The 11,946-nt window shown below is 37.4% G+C and overlaps 1 non-coding gene across 1 annotated transcript; it reads left to right on the top strand.

Moving 5' to 3' along the window:
• Positions 1 to 8,847: 8,847 nt before the first annotated feature.
• On the top strand, positions 8,848 to 8,955 carry LOC148562724 (small nucleolar RNA R71). Its single transcript, XR_015886434.1, has one exon. It is a non-coding gene; the product is annotated as a small nucleolar RNA R71 (small nucleolar RNA).
• The last annotated feature ends 2,991 nt before the right edge of the window (positions 8,956 to 11,946 follow it).

The following is an 11,946-nucleotide window of genomic DNA, read 5'->3' as shown; positions in this document are numbered from 1 at the left end:
GAATGGCCCATGATGACTTGACGATTCTTGAAGTGATAGATAGCGGAGTTCACCAATTTGGTGAAGGTTGCCGATGAATGGTAGTCTCTGTGGGCCTGGAGGAAGGTTTCTTTGTAGATCTGATTTTCTAAATGTTAAGATGAAAAAAGAGAGAGCAAGAGAGAATCATTGTTCATTGTTGGTGCATGTTGATGTTTTGGACAGAACCAATCTCTCTAATATAGAATGGCCATGAATTGAATCATTCTATTAAGCCACGTGTCGATCATATATTCATTTTATTTCCTTCTAATTTCTCCCTCAACACTTATTCGGTAAGCTTACTTATATGTCTTTCTTATATCTTAAACTTCAATGCAAACAACAACTTACCCTATATATAATCTTAATCTTCAAATAGCTTTCTTTATAAAATTTCAAAAACATTGAATTTAAAAGATTCTGCCACTAAAGCTTAATATGATATTGTTGAGTTTAGATTGATTTTGATACACAATTATAATGACAAATATTTATTGGGCTAAAAACCCAATTATGGTTTAATGTGTTTTTTAGTGATGCAGGCTCATTATTCATTTCTCAGTCCAACAATATTGCTTGAGTATTCCTTTAATGCTTCAAGTTAATGCTAAAACCCAATGAATTTAACAAGCACCGTTCAGCAAAATGCAAAGAAAGAAGGATTTACATTAACAAAGTGATAAAGGGGCATTTGTCTTTATTATGAAAAATAAAGGACAGCTGGAACAAAAAGACACTAACAACACAACAAAGACAGTTGGTACACTCTCAAGACACTAGGACATCAACATACCACTACAAGGACATCAGAGGATCAACATTCAGAAAAAAAGAAAGAGCAAAATGCAACATGCAAGAACAATACAGTAACACAAGGACAACAGAGGTAGTGAAAAAGTTTCACAAAAAGCAGAGGTGGTGGAGCAACTCCTCAACAAGTAGAGTTAATGGAGCAGAATGGAGAAAGCATTGCATGCCAATAGAGACAGCTTCAATAGGTTGATGGTACGAGGAATTGGAAGAGGCAATGAAAAACAAATTGGAAGAGCAAGATGATTCAATAAAAGAGGCCTTATGTCAACATTTGAAAGCAAGAAAAATAGAGCAAATTCAAGAGTATCATCTAAACAAACTTGAGTTGAATTCTTTTTCTTCTACTAGTGCTTCATTTCTGATTTTCTTTGTTATGGCTATCTAATGTCATCTTTTTGTAATTGAGAAAAGGCTAATTATGTGAGTAGTAAAAGCTATGAGAGAAAAGGTTAGAGAGATGCATGAAAAAGCCAAATGAATTATTTCTATGTAATTTGGTTTCAGTGAACTAGGATTAGTTCTCCTTGCCAAGTTGGGACAGCACTTGGGTAGCTAAGCTTTGGGTAGAAAGTTTAGTGAAGGATACTAGATGAATTAGGTTGTAATTCATTAGTATTAGCGGTTGTAATCAGTTTCATTATAGTGAAAATTTCAACATGGTTGTGGTAGAGACTGGACGTAGGTTTCATGGTACATAAAAACCGAACCAGGATACATGTTGTCCCCTTTCTCTTCTTCCCTTCTTTGTTTCTATCTGGTGTATGAGACAAAACAAAAAAATCTCCTGCATATTTAGCTTCTGCAAAAACAGAGCTTAATAAGTTCAAATTTGAGTTAACTTGATTCAACACCCTTCTCAAGTTCTAGCAGTTTCATCAATCGGTATCAGGAGCAAGGTCTCAAGGAGTCAAGCTTCACAGCTTGGAGTAAAGATCCATGGCCAACAACATGGGATCTAACATCATGGCGTACACACTCACCGAAGGACAGTCAAATAATAGACTTCCCTACTTCAACGGTAGTAACTACTCGTACTGGAAAGAGAGAATGCATATTTTCGTGCAGTCAATCGACTGCAACATCTAAAAGATTACTGTCAATGGACCAGACATTCCAAAAAAGTAAAACGCTAATAGAGATGTGGTGCCAAAGGAAGACAACGAGTGGACAGAGAAAGAAAAGAAGAAGATTGAATTCAATGCCAAGGCAATCAACCTAATGTACTGTGCTATCAGTTTTGAAGAATACAGAAAAGTTTCAAGGTGTAAAATGGCTAAAGAAATCTGGGACAAGCTCAAACTCACCCATGAAGGAACCAAGCAAGTTAGAGAAACCAGGATTGATATGCTAATGAAGGAGTATGAGATGTTCAATATGAAGGAGGACGAAAGCATCGATCAAATGTTCGAAAGATTCTCAATAATTATCAACAACCTGGATGCCATGGAAAAAAGCTATTCCGAAGAAACCTTGGTAAGGAAGATCTTGAGGAGTCTTACCAAGAAGTGAGAAGTAAAAAGTACAACCATCTCTGAAAGAAATGATTTGATAAAAATCACCTATGATGAGTTAAGAGGCAAGCTTCTGGCTTATGAAACTACTCACATGTCTCAAGACAGAGATGACAAAAAAAAGTGTAGCATTGAAATCGAGAATGAAAGCTAAAGAAGAAGAATCTGATGCCAGTTTTTCAGATGAAGAAATTGTGCTCTTTGCAAGAAAAATGAGGAGATTACTGAGATTCAAAAACAAAGGCAAGAAGGATCAACCCAAGTTTACCTATTGGTGCGCGGAAATCGTGACGGTTCCATTCCTTGGTAACGGCGCTGAAAACTTTATACGCACGTTCATAATCTTAATTCTTTGTCACAACTTCGCACAACTGACCAGCAACTGCACTGGGTCGTCCAAGTAATAAACCTTACGTGAGTAAGGGTCGATCCCACGGAGATTGTCAACTTGAAGCAAGCTATGGTCACCTTGTAAATCTCAGTCAGGCGGACTCAAATGGATATAGAGTTTTAATAATTAAAAGATAAATAAAACATAAACTAGGATAGAGATACTTATGTAATTCATTAGTGAGAATTTCAGATAAGCGTATAGAGATGCTTTCGTTCCTCTGAACCTCTGCTATCCTGCTGTCTTCATCCAACCATTCCTACTCCTTTCCATGGCAAGCTTTATGTAGGGCATCACCGTTGTCAATGGCTACATCCCATCCTCTCTGTGAAAATGGTCCAATGCGCTGTCACTGCATGGCTAATCATCTGTCGGTTCTCGATCATACTAGAATAGGATTTACTATCTTTTTGCGTCTGTCACTACACCCAGCACTCGCGAGTTTGAAGCTCGTCACAGCCATCCCTTCCCAGATCCTACTCGGAATACCACAGACAAGGTTTAGACTTTTCGGATCTCAAGAATGGCCATCCATGGGTTCTAAATTATACCACAAAGATTTTAATATCTCGGACTCGGTCCCCTGTATTAGATATCTAAGAGATATTCATTCTAGCTTGTTTGCATGTAGAACGGAAGTGTTTGTCAGGCACGCGTTCATAAATGAGAATGATGATGAGCGTCACATAATCATCACATTCATCATGTTCTTGGGTGCGAATGGATATCTGAGAATAGGAATAAGCTTGAATTGAATAGAAAAACAGTAATACTTTGTATTAATTCATGAGGAACAGCAGAGCTCCACACCTTAATCTATGGTGTGTAGAAACTCTACCATTGAAAATACATAAGTGATGAAGGTTCAGGCATGGCCGAATGGCCAGCCCCCAAACGTGATCTAAAGATCAAAAGACAATCCAAAGATGTAAATACAATAGTAAAAAGTCCTATTTATACTAAACTAGTTACTAGGGTTTACAGAAATGAGTAAATGATGCAGAAATCCACTTCTGGGGCCCACTTGGTATGTGCTTGGGCTGAGTATTGAGCTTTACACGTGTAGAGGCTTCTCTTGGAGTTGAACGCCAGTTTGTAACCTGTTTCTGGCGTTTAACTCCACTTTGCAACCTGTTTCTGGCGTTTAACTCCAAAATGCAGCATGGAACTGGCGTTGAATGCCAGTTTGCGTCATCTAAACTCGGGTAAAGTATGGACTATTATATATTGCTGGAAAGCCCTGGATGTTTACTTTCCAACGAAATTGAGAACGCACCATTTGGAGTTTTGTAGCTCCAGAAAATCCACTTTGAGTGCAGAGAGGTCAGAATCCAACAGCATCTGCACTCCTTCTTCAACCTCTGAATCTGATTTTTGCTCAGGTCCCTCAATTTCAGCCAGAGAATACCTGAAATCACAGAAAAACACACAAACTCATAGTAAAGTCCAGAAATGTGAATTTTAAGTAAAAACTAATAAAAATATACTAAAAACTAACTAAATCATACTAAAAACTATGTAAAAACAATGCCAAAAAGCGTATAAATTATCCGCTCATCACAACACCAAACTTAAATTGTTGCTTGTCCCCAAGTAACTGAAAATAAAATAGGATAAAAATAAGAGAATATACTATAAATTCCAAAATATCAATGAAACTTAGCTCCAATCAGATGAGCGGGACTTGTAGCTTTTTGCCTCTTGAATAGTTTTGGCATCTCACTTTATCCATTGAAGTTCAGAATGATTGGCATCTATAGGAAATTAGAATTCAGATAGTGTTATTGATTCTCCAAGTTCAGTATGTTGATTCTTGAACACAACTACTTTATGAGTCTTGGCCGTGGCCCTAAGCACTTTGTTTTCCAGTATTACCACCGGATACATAAATGCCACAGACACATAACTGGGTGAACCTTTTCAGATTGTGACTCAGCTTTGCTAAAGTCTCCAATTAGAGGTGTCCAGGGTTCTTAAGCACACTCTTTTTTTTTGCTTTGGACCTTGACTTTAACCGCTCAGTCTCAAGTTTTCACTTGACACCTTCACGCCACAAGCACATGGTTAGGGACAGCTTGGTTTAGCCGCTTAGGCCAGGATTTTATTCCTTTAGGCCATCCTATCCACTGATGCTCAAAGCCTTGGATCCTTTTTTTATTACCCTTGCCTTTTGGTTTTAAGGGCTATTGGCTTTTTGCTCTTGCCTTTTGGTTTAAAGAGCTTTTGGCTTTTTCTGCTTGCTTTTTCTCTTTCTCTTTCTTTTTTTTTTTTCCTTTTTTTTTCTGCAAGCTTTTGTATTCACTGCTTTTTCTTGCTTCAAGAATCATTTTTATGATTTTTCAGATTATCAAATAACATTTCTCCTTTTTTCTTATTCTTCAAGAGCCAACATATTTAACATTCATAAACATCAAATTCAAAAGACATATACACTGTTCAAGCATACATTCAGAAAACAAAAAGTATTGCCACCACATCAAAATAATTAAACTAGTTTCAAGGATGAATTCGAAACCATGTACTTCTTGTTCTTTTGTAATTAAAACATTTTTCATTCAAGAGAGGTGGTGGATTCATATTCATAGCTTAAAGGCATAGACACTTAGACACTAATGATCTTGTAATAAGACACAAATATAAATAAACATAAAGCTCAAAAATAAAAAAATAGAAAAATAAATAAACAAGGAGATTAAGGAATGAGTCCACCTTAGTGAGGGTGGCGTCTTCCTCTTCTTGAAGAACCAATGGTGCTCTTGAGCTCCTCTATGTCTCTTCCTTGTCTTTCTTGCTCCTCCCTCATAGCTCTTTGATCTTCTCTAATTTCATGGAGGATGATGGAGTGCTCTTGGTGCTCCACCCTTAGTTGTCCCATGTTGGAACTTAATTCTCCTAGGAAAGTGTTGATTTGTTCCCAATAGTTTTGTGGAGGGAAGTGCATCCCTTGAGGCATCTCAGGGATTTTATGGTGAGGAATCTCCTCATGCTCATGTTGAGGTCCATGATCTCTTGTTTGATCCATCTTTTTCTTAGTGATGGGCTTGTCCTCTTCAATAAGGATATCTCCCTCTATGTCAATTCCAGCCAAATTGTAGAGGTGGCAAATGAGGTGAGGAAAGGCTAACCTTGCCCAAGTGGAGGACTTGTCAGCCACCTTGTAAAGTTCTTGAGGTATAATCTCATGAACTTCCACCTCCTCTCCAATCATGATACTATGTATCATGATGGCCCAGTCTATAGTAACTTCAGACCGGTTACTAGTAGGAATGATTGAGCGTTGAATGAACTCTAGCCATCCCCTAGCCACTGGTTTGAGGTCGTGCCTTCTTAATTGAACCGGCTTGCCTCTTGAGTCAATTTCTTGTGATCCATGCGTTTGCATATAACTCTTGAACCATTAGGATCCCGACTTGTTGAATGGGGTTGGTGAGAACTTCCCAACCTCTTCTTTGAATCTCAAGTCGGATCTCCGGATACTCATTCCTTTTGAGCTTGAAAGGAACCTCAGGGATCACTTTCTTCTTGGCCACAACTTCATAGAATGGTCTTGATGGACCTTTGAGATGAATCTCTCCATTTCCCATGACTCAGAGGTGGAAGCAATTTCCTTTCCTTTCCTCTTTCTAGAGGTTTCTCTGGCTTTAGGTGCCATAAATGGTTATGGAAAACAAAAAGCAATGCTTTTACCACACCAAACTTAAAATGTTTGCTCGTCCCTGAGCAAAAGAAGAAGGAAAGAAGTAGAAGAAGAAGAGAAATGGAGGAGAGGGAGAGAGTAGGTTTTGGCCAAGTGGAAGAAGAGAGGATGTGTTGTGTGAAATAGAAGAAGGAATGAGGGGTTTATATAGAGGTGGGGAGGGGTTTAGGGTTCGGCCATTTAGGGTTGGGTTTGGGAGGGAAAATATGTTGAATTTGAAGGTAGGTGGGGTTTATGGGGAAGAGAAGATGGATGTGAGTGGTGAGAGGGTGATGGGGAAGGGCATTTGGGGAAGAGAGTTATGAAAAGGTGTGAAGAGGAGAGAATAGGGTTAGGTGGGGATCCTGTGGGGTCCATAGATCTTCAGGTGTCAAGGATTTTTTATCCCTGTACCCTTTAAACGTGTAAAATGCCCTATACATGCAATCCTGGCGTTCAACGCCAGACTGCTTCCTGTTTCTGGCGTTAAACACCACTTCCATGCTCTGTTCTGGCATTTAACGCCAGGTAGATGCTTGTTTCTGGCGTTAAACGCCAGCTTGGTGCCTGTTTCTGGCGTTTAAACGCCAGACTGTTCTCCTCCAGGGTGTGCTGTTTTTCATTCTATTTTTTTTACTCTATTTTTTATTTTTTTCAGTAGTTTTTGTGACTTCACATGATCATCAACCTAAAGAAAACATAGAATAACAATGGAAAATAAATAAATATAATTAGATAACATTGGGTTGCCTCGCAACAAGCGCTTCTTTAATGTCAATAGCTTGACAGTGAGCTCTCATGGAGCCTCACAGATGTTCAGAGCATTGTTGGAACCTCCCAACACCAAATTTAGAGTTTGACTGTGGGGGCTTTGGTTGACTCTGCAATGAGAGAAGATTTTTATGCTTCCTCTCCATGGTTACAGAAGGAGATCCTTGAGTTTTAAACACAAGGTTGTCCTCATTCAGCTGAAGGATCAATTCTCCTCTGTCCACATCAATCACAGCTCTTGCTGTGGCTAGGAAGGGTCTTCCAAGGATGATGGATTCATCCTCATCCTTCCCTGTGTCCAGGATTATGAAAGCAGCAGGGATGTAAAGGCCTTCAACCTTTACTAGCACGTCTTCTACTTGTCCATAAGCCTATTTTCTGGAGTTGTCTGCCATCTCTAATGAGATTCTGGCAGCTTGCACCTCAAAGATTCCCAGTTTCTCCATTACAGAGAGTGGCATGAGGTTTATCCCTGATCCAAGGTCACATAGAGCCTTCTCAAAGGTCATGGTGCCTATGGTACAAGGTATTAAGAACTTTCCAGGATCCTGTTTCTTCTTAGGCAATCTCAGTTGATCCAGATCACTTAGTTCATTGATGAGCAAGGGAGATTCATCTTCCCAAGTCTCATTACCAAATAATTTAGCATTCAGCTTCATGATTGCACCAAGGTCGTACTTGGCAACTTGCTCTTTCGTAACATCTTCATTCTCTTCAGAAGAAGAATACTCATCAGAGCTCATGAATGGCATAAGGAGGTTCAATGGAATCTCTATGGTCTCTAGATGAGTCTCATATTCCTTTGGTTCCTCAGAGGGAAACTCCTTATTGATCACTGGACGTCCCAGGAGGTCTTCCTCACTGGGATTCACGTCCTCTCCCTCCCTTGTAGGTTCGGCCATGTTGGTTAAATCAATGGCCTTGCACTCTCTTCTTGGATTCTCTTCTGTATTGCTTGGGAGAGTACTAGGAGGAGTTTCAGTAACTCTTTTACTCAGCTGGCCCACTTGTGCCTCCAAATTTCTAATGGAGGACCTTGTCTCATTCATGAAACTTAAAGTGACCTTAGATAGATCAGAGACTATATTTGCTAAGCTAGATGGATTCTGCTCAGAATTCTCTGTCTGTTGCTGAGTGGATGATGGAAAAGGCTTGCTATTGCTAAACCTGTTTCTTCCACCATTATTAAAGCCTTGTTGAGGCTTTTGTTGATCCTTCCATGAGAGATTTAGATGATTCCTCCATGAGGGATTATAGGTGTTTCCATAGGGTTCACCCATGTAATCCACCTCTGCTATTGCAGGGTTCTCAGGATCATAAGCTTCTTTTTCAGAAGATGCCTCTTTAGTACTGTTGGATGATTCCTTCAATCCATTCAGACTCTGAGAGATCATATTGACTTGCTGAGTCAATATTTTATTCTGAGCCAATATGGCATTCAGAGTATCAATTTCAAGAACTCCCTTCCTCATAGGCATCCCATTATTCACAGGATTCCTTTCAGAAGTGTACATGAACTGGTTATTTGCAACCATGTCAATGAGTTCTTGAGCTTCTGCAGGCATTTTCTTTAGGTGAATGGATCCACCTACAGAATGGTCTAGTGACATCTTTGATAGCTCAGACAGACCATCATAGAATATATCCAGGATGGTCCATTCTGAAAGCATGTCAGAAGGACACTTTTTGGTCAGTTCCTTGTATCTCTCCCAAGCTTCATAGAGGGATTCACCTTCTTTCTGTTTGAAGGTTTGGACATCCACTCTAAGCTTACTAAGCTTTTGAGGAGGAAAGAACTTGGCTAAGAAAGCCGTGACCAGCTTATCCCAAGAGTTCAGGCTATCCTTAGGTTGAGAGTCCAACCATATTCTAGCTCTGTCTCTTACAGCAAATGGGAAAAGCATAAGCCTGTAGACCTCGGGATCAACCCCATTGGTCTTAACAGTATCACAGATCTGCAAGAATTCAGTTAAGAACTGAAAGAGATCTTCTGATGGAAGTCCATAAAACTTGCAGTTTTGTTGCATCAGAGAAACTAATTGAGGTTTCAGCTCAAAGTTGTTTGCTCCAATGGCAGGGATTGAGATGCTTCTTCCATGTAAATTGGAATTAGGTGCAGTAAAGTTACCAAGCATCTTCCTTGCATTGTTATTATTTTTTTGCCATGTCTCCTTCTTTTTCGAAAATTTCTGTCAGATTTTCTCCAGAGAGTTGTGCTTTAGCTTCCCTTAGCTTCCTCTTCAGAGTCCTTTCAGGTTCAGGATCAGCTTCAACAAGAATGTTCTTATCCCTGTTCCTGCTCATATGAAAAAGAAGAGAACACAAAAGAAAATATGAAATTCTCTATGTCACAGTATAGAAATTTCTTATACAAATATAAGAAGAGAAGAATGTAAGAAGGAGAAGAGGAAAAATTCGAACACAGAGAGGAAGATGGGGTTCGAATTTTAGGTGGAAGAGAAATGTTAGTAGATAAATAAATAAAGAGAAGGAGATAAGAGGGAGAAAATTTCGAAATTAATTAAATTAAAAAAATAAAATTTAAAGTTAAATTTCGAAAATTAAAATTGAAATCAAATTAAATTAAAAATTAAAACAATTAGTTAAAAAAAAGGAATTTTGAAAAAGAGGGAAGGGATTTTCGAAAATTATAGAGAGAGAATTAGTTAGGTAGTTTTGAAAAAGATAAGAATCAATCAAAAAGTTAAGTGGTTAACTGAAAAATATTTGAAAATCAAATTTGAAAAGATAAGAAGTTAGAAAAGATTTTGGAATTGATTTTGAAAAAGATGTGATTGAAATTTATTTTGAAAAAGATTTGAAAAAGAAATTTAAAAAGATTTGATTTTGAAAATTAAAGTTGATTACTTGACTAACAAGAAACTAAAAGATATGATTTTAAAATTTAAAGATTGAACCTTTCTTAATAGACAAGTAACAACTTAATATTTTTGAATCAATCACATTAATTGTTAGTATTAAATTCGAAAATATGAAATAGAAATAAGAAAAAGATTTTTGAAAATCAATTTGAAATTTTCGAAAATTATGAAAGAAAAATGAAAAAGATTTGATTTTTTAAAAAAGATAGAGTTTTTAAAATGAAAATTTGATTTGACTCATAAGAAACAACTAATTTTGAAAAATTTTTGAAAAAGTCAACCCAAATTTTCGAAATTTTATGATAGAATAAGGGAAAGATATTTTTTTGATTTTTTGAATTTTTAATGATGAAAGAGAAAAACATCAAAAAGACTCAATGCATGAAAATTTTGGATCAAAACATGTGATGCATGCAAGAACACTATGAATGTCAAGATGAACACTAAGAACACTTAGAATATCAAGATGAACACTAAGAACTTATTTTTGAAAAATTTTCAAGAAAAGAAAACATGCAAGACACCAAACTTAAAAATTTTTATTCTTTAGACATTAATGTTTCAAGAATGCATATGAAAAATAAGAAAAGACACAAAACAAGAAAATATGAAGATCAAACAAGAAGACTGGCCAAGAACAACTTGAAGATCATGAAGAATGCAATGCATGAAATTTTCGAAAATAATTTTTTTAGAAAATTAAAAAGATTCAATTGACACCAAACTTTAAACTTGACTCTAGACTCAAACAAGAAACACAAAATATTTTTGGTTTCATTAATTTATTAAACTTTTTTTTATTTTTTTTCGAAAATTAATTGGGAAAAACGAAAAAAGAAATTTTTTTTGAAATTTTTGAAAATAAGAATAATAAAAACAAAAAGCTTAAAATTAAAATAAAATTACTTAATCTGAGCAACAGGATGAACCGTCAGTTGTCCAAACTCGAACAATCCCCAGCAACGGCGCCAAAAACTTGGTGCACGGAAATCGTGACGGTTCCATTCCTTGGTAACGGCGCTGAAAACTTTATACGCACATTCATAATCTTAATTCTTTGTCACAACTTCGAACAACTGACCAGCAAGTGCACTGGGTCGTCCAAGTAATAAACCTTACGTGAGTAAGGGTCGATCCCACGGAGATTGTCGGCTTGAAGCAAGCTATGGTCACCTTGTAAATCTCAGTCAGGCAGATTCAAATGGATATAGAGTTTTAATAATTAAAAGATAAATAAAATATAAACTAGGATAGAGATACTTATGTAATTCATTAGTGAGAGTTTTAGATAAGCGTATAGAGATGCTTTCGTTCCTCTGAACCTCTGCTTTCCTGCTGTCTTCATCCAACCATTCCTACTCCTTTCCATGGCAAGCTTATGTAGGGCATCACCGTTGTCAATGGCTACATCCCATCCTCTTTGTGAAAATGGTCCAATGCACTGTCACTGCATGGCTAATCATCTGTCGGTTCTCGATCATACTGGAATAGGATTTACTATCCTTTTGCGTCTGTCACTATGCCCAGCACTCGCGAGTTTGAAGCTCATCACAGCCATCCCTTCCCAGATCCTACTCGGAATATCACAAACAAGGTTTAGACTTTCCGGATCTCAAGAATGGCCATCCATGGGTTCTAACTTATACCACAAAGATTCTAATATCTCGGACTCGGTCCCCTGTATTAGATATCTAAGAGATATTCATTCTAGCTTATTTGCATGTAGAACGGAAGTGTTTGTCAGGCACGCGTTCATAAGTGAGAATGATGATGAGCGTCACATAATCATCACATTCATCATGTTCTTGGATGCGAATGGATATCTTAGAATAGGAATAAGCTTGAATTGAATAGAAAAACAGTAGTACTTTGTATTAATTC

Source organism: Arachis ipaensis, chromosome B6, assembly GCF_059453495.1.
Source record: "Arachis ipaensis isolate K30076 ecotype BB chromosome B6, ASM5945349v1, whole genome shotgun sequence".
Taxonomy (NCBI): domain Eukaryota; kingdom Viridiplantae; phylum Streptophyta; class Magnoliopsida; order Fabales; family Fabaceae; genus Arachis; species Arachis ipaensis.
Note: the sequence above shows the minus strand (reverse complement) of the source record. Positions and strands in the feature narration are given on the sequence as shown.